Consider the following 5,635-nt stretch of genomic DNA (forward strand, 5'->3'; position numbering starts at 1 on the left):
TTTCTTCGAGTGGTGCTCTGCGAATTCACACTTGTGGAGAGACTGCGCCCACGCAGGCTCCAACGGAAACTTCTACAGTTTAAACTTTTCAAGTTTTGGCGGTAACCCCGCCCAGCCCCGGCAGGGGATAAAAGGGCGCCCCGCGCATACCGACACAATTCCTACGCCGCTACGGCAGCAAGAAATTGGAGGTTTGACTGAGGGGAGGCTGGGCGGGTTAGTGTGAATTCGCAGAGCACCACTCGAAGAAAGATGGTCACAGGTATGTAACCTACCATTTTTCTTCGTGGTCTCTGCGAATGCACACTTGTGGAGACTAGCAAGCTTAGGTCCCGGAGGCGGGAAGAAGGCAAACCGACCAATAAAGCCAAGGGCCAAACAATTTTATTAAGTGGAAACAGTTACCAAACAAGAGATTGCAATCACTTCTGAAGAAGGGCACAGTGCATAAACTTATGGGATTACGTGTTCCTCCCGGCCACGTGAGGGTGGCCAATTCACAGTGAAAGACACTCGACGATCGAGGGCATTCTTGAACAATTATATAAACTTCGACCCTTAGAAACACACAACACAGTGATTGTCGAAAACACTCATTGCAATGAGGGCACTTTAAGTAGTTACACAAAAACACTATTGTTAACGAGTGCAAAAACACATTTGCAAGGCAAAATGGTCAATAGCGAAACAAAGCGCTACCCGTAATGAGCCTAACGAGGCTATAGTGCAAGGTTGCCTGCGCCTTAGGCAGGAAAGACATCAAGTACAACAGGTGCATTTACATTCACCATCATTGGTAAACAGCTCAAATCGAGCAAACACATGGTAATAAAATTCACAACAATGTACGGTACCGAAAAAGGTTCACGGTACCGATGCAACAAAATACTTTTAAAGGGTCCTAATGCAGACACGACTCCAGAATTGCCCTCCCAAAGGCCATGTCAGGTGTATACCTGGTATTCAGTCTGTAATGTGAAACAAATGTCTGAGGATTCTTCCAAATGGCCGCCTTACAAATAGCGTCCAGAGGAATTCCCTTAAGGAAGGCTGTCGATGCCGCCATAGCCCTGGTTGACCGAGCCCGGACAACCGAGGGACGTTGTTGTCGAGCCAGCTGGTAACAAAGTTCGATGGTCGAGGTGATCCAATGAGACAAGCGTTGTGCCGTAATCGGCAACAGTCGTTGGGTTCTTCGAGACTGAGCAGTTCTGTCTCTGTAACACAGTAATGCTCTCCGCACATCGAGCATATGAAGTCTTTTCTCCGTCGGGGTAGAGGGAGATTGACACAACGAGGGAAGGACAATGTCCTCATTAACATGGAAAGGGGATACAACTTTAGGGAGGAATGTCACGTCTGTGCGGAGAACTATCCTGTCCTCGTGGACAACAAAGTACGGTTCGTCCACACGCAGTGCCGCGAGTTCCGACGGCCGACAGGCCGAGGTGATAGCAACCAGAAAGGCTACCTTCCACGACAGCAGCCGAAGGTCGATCGATGCCAAAGGTTCAAAGGGCGCTTGAGCGAGCCGAGCCAGCACGAGGTCGAGGTCCCAGCCTGGAGTTGGGGAACGGACCGGGGGTGCAGGTTGTTGAAACCCCGCAGGAAAGACTTCACGGAGCTATCCTTGAACAAGGAAGCTTCTCCTGTCCGTTGAAGCTGCCAAGAGATGGCGGCTAGGTGAGACTTGAGCGACGATAGCGACAAGCCCCGTTCGGTAAGGTGCAGTAAGAACAAGAGAATTGACGGTACCGAAGGCCGATGATCGTCTAGTCCCTTCTCAGAGAGGAAGGCCTGGAAGCGGTTGAGGCACGCCGAGTAGCATTTCTTGGTTGCTGGCTTGTGAGCTGCAGCCAGGATTGGGAGAACCCCTGGACACAGGGACCTCAGAACTGGATCCTCCACGCTGAGAGATGAAGAGAAGCGAGGTCGGGGTGGAGTAGCTGACCGTCTTCCCTGGAAAGCAGATCCTGCCGAAGTGGAAGGCGTCTCATCCGTCCCTCGGACAACTGGAGGAGGACCGAGAACCACGGTTGTCGTGGCCATTCCGGCGCTATTAAGATGCAGTTGGTTTGCGCCGATTGGACCCTCTCAATCACCCTCGGAATGAGCAGGAAGGGTGGGAAGAGGTAGAGCAGATGCCTCGACCAATCTAGAAGGAATGCGTCTCCGAGACACCCCGGTACCGTGTTCGGAGCAAGTCGAGCACCGAACTGCGGGAGCTGAGCGTATTGCGGCGATGCGAAGAGGTCTGCAGCCGGAAGGCCCCAATCCCTGAAGATCTCGGCCAGTTCGTCGGGGTTCAACCTCCACTCGTGTGAGGTCGACTTGGTTCTGCTGAGTGCGTCCGCCTCGACATTGGTCTTGCCCGGAAGGTGCAGAGCTGTTATCGACACCGACCTGGCTACACACCACTCCCATAGTTCCAGTGACAGTTTGAGGAGTTTTCTCGAGCCCGTTCCGCCCTGCTTGTTCACATAGAACATCGCCACCATGTTGTCCGTAAGAATCTGGACAGACTTCCCGGTGACCAGGAGGGCGAATGCCCTCAGGGCTTTGAAGATTGCCAACAATTCCAAGTAATTTATGTGGCACTGTCTGTCTTGTGGAGACCAGAGGTTGTGCACCGAGAGTTCTCCTGTATGGCATCCCCATGCGAACATCGAGGCGTCCGTCGTGATCGTGACGGCTGGGGGCTCTGGGTGAAAGGGAATGCCCTTGCAGACATGCTGGCGGTTCATCCACCAGTTTAAGGAGTCCTTCACCGACCTCGGTATCAACAAGCGTTTTGCGGCACTGTCCCGCATGGGGTTGTAGTGGTCCAGAAACCATCTCTGGAGGGGACGGAAGCGGAGTCTCGCCAACGGTGTCACCATCACCGTGGAGGCCATGTGCCCGAGGAGGACCTGTATCTGCTTCGCTGGAACTACTCGGGATCGACGAACTTTGAGCGCCTCGGCACGAAGAGCCCTGAATCTCTCCTCCGGGAGGAACACCGACTGGGAGAGAGAATAGAACATGGCGCCTATGAACTTTATGCAAGTGGTGGGTTCCAGATGAGATTTCTCCTCGTTCAGCTGGAGGCCCAGATCTTCGAGGAGGGAGAGTGTCCTTGCGACCTGAATCCGCAGGAGGTCTGGGGAACGTGCCACCAACAACCAATCGTCTAGGTATGGGAAAATGCGGATTTTTTTCCCTTCTGAGGGCTGCTGCGACCACCGACATGCATTTGGTGAAACTTCTCGGTGCCGTTATGAGCCCGAACGGAAGCACGTTGAAGGCATAAACTGTCCCGCTACCCTGAAAGCCAGGAAGCGCCTGTGGTGTTTTCTGACTGATAGATGAAAATAAGCGTCCCGGAGATCGACGGACGCGAAGAAGTCCCCGTATCTGAGGAGAGGGAGTATGGACGATACCGTCACCATCCAGAACTTTTGGGGTTCGATGAAGGAGTTTAAGTCTCTGAGATCGAGGATTGGGCGGAGGGAGCCATCCGGCTTTGGGACAGTAAAGTATCTGGAAAAGAAGGCTCGATGGTTTTGAGAGTCCGGTAGAGGGGAAATGGCCCCTTTCAGAAGCAAAGTCTCGACTTCTGCCAGGATTGCCGAAGATGGTTAGGTATCGACAAACTGCCCTGTTGTTGGGAGCTCTTCGAACTCCATTGCATAGCCTTCATCGACAATCTTTAAAACCCATGCATCTGAGGTGATATTTTCCCATGCAGGGAGGAAGTTTGTCAGGCGATCCCCGAACGGTGTCGAGCCGGATGGAAGGATGAGGGCGGGTACCATTGGGAGGGACATGGGAACAACATCGGTAACGGAACTGTAAACGGTATCGTCCGCAAGGGCGTCAAATGCGGTGCCTGGCCTGGTTGCCTCCTGAGGCCTGGCGAGATCGTGAACGCTGCTGCTGGTGCTGCCTCCGTTGTTGTTGGGTTTGTTGAGGGTGGGTTTGTTGGGAAGCATGCAGAGGACGGGTTGGCTGCCGATACTGGATGGTACGGTACGGGACCGTGTGCCGACGCTTGTACTGGAACCATCTGGTTCTCTGTGCCTGGTTCTGGTGCTCGAATCCGCACTTGGCAGCTAAAGTCTTGAAGTCATGATTTGCCTTTAGCTTGTCGTCCGTCCCAGCGTTAAAGAGTCCCAAGGTATCGAACGGAAGGTCCTCGATGACCTGTCTCGATGATGTGGAGAGGCCAGAGGATCTGAGCCAAGCATGCCTCCTGATTGCCACGGCGTGGGCGATCATCTTGCCCGCAGTGTCTCCTGTGTGTTTGGCCATCTGCATCTGGTGATGCGCCAGCGAGTTCGCCTCCTGAGCCAGGGTGGAAAGGGCAGTGCAATCCTCATCAGACATCCTTTGGAAAAACGGAGCCGCTTTTTCCCAAAGGATTTGCTGGTATGCGCCCATACAAGCACCATAGTTGGCCATGTGGGCCAATAAGAGGGCACCAGAGTAGAGCTTTCGGCCCACAGCGTCAAATCTCTTTCCCTCCCGATCGGACGGCGTCGACGATTGCCTCTCAAACGCCTGAGCCGCCTTCACGACCACCGAGTTGGGATCGGGGTGATGTTTCAGCCACTCCAAACCCTCATTGTCCGTTCTGTACCATGATTCAATTTTCTTAGAGGTTGGAGGGATGGAGAAAGGGGTCTTCCAAGAGCCCTGGATCACTTCAAGGAGATAGGGAAGAAAGGGTAGAAGAGGAGCAGGTGGAGATTCCGATTGCACCCTCTTAAACACCGGGTCTTGCACTGCCTTGGAAGTCTGCTTGACCTCCAAGCCTAGGGCATCAGCCATGCGAGCCATTTGATCCGCAAAGGCTCGGACATTGTCCGTGGGAGATGGTGGATCAGCCTCATAAGCATCGTGAGTGGGTGATCTCTCGATCCCGAGAGATAACACCGATCCCGAGTGTACCGATCCCGGTAACTCGCCATCTTCCTCTTCATCATCGTCAGTGACAGACTGGGGAGGAGGGGATGAGGAAACATCCCGACTCGGACGTTGCGGTGGAGCCGTTGGAGGGGCTTTTGAGGCTGAGGCCTGAATGGCACGGGCCAATCTCATAGTCTGTCTGCCCCTTTCCGGAGTCTCCGTCACTGGAGAAGTCTCCTGTCTTGCCGTCACAGTTGTCAAGGCCGACACAGACAGGAAGAGCTCCTGTCTGGCTGTCACATGTCGAGTTGGTGCCTCGATCACCGTGTCCACCGAAATCACCGGGGACGCGAGCTGTTCCAACGGCGGCTCTGGCAACGGCTGTGGTTCCCGAGCGGGCTGAATGGCTGGCTGGGGTTGAGCAGGCTGCAGCGGCGATGACCTCGCTGACGAGGTGGCCGAGGAGGCGGTAGTCTGCTTTCGGGAAGAAGAAGAAGACGAGGATGGAGGCAGCATCGTCTTCTTCTTCTTCGCCAGCGGCTGTGCTGTCTTCGACAGAGACTTGCCCGGGGTGGGCAGGATGGAGGATGAGGTGGAAGCACGCCGAGATTCTTCTTGAGACCGGCGAAAGGCGATGCGAACCGCCGTGGAAGATGGCGGAGTCGCCGATGTCGATCTCGTGGACCTAATCGATCTCACCGACGCCACCGAGCTGGTCGAGGAGTGTCGAATGCGTACAGTCTCAGTC

Source organism: Anolis sagrei, chromosome 3 (assembly GCF_037176765.1).
Source record: "Anolis sagrei isolate rAnoSag1 chromosome 3, rAnoSag1.mat, whole genome shotgun sequence".
NCBI classification, from domain to species: domain Eukaryota; kingdom Metazoa; phylum Chordata; class Lepidosauria; order Squamata; family Dactyloidae; genus Anolis; species Anolis sagrei.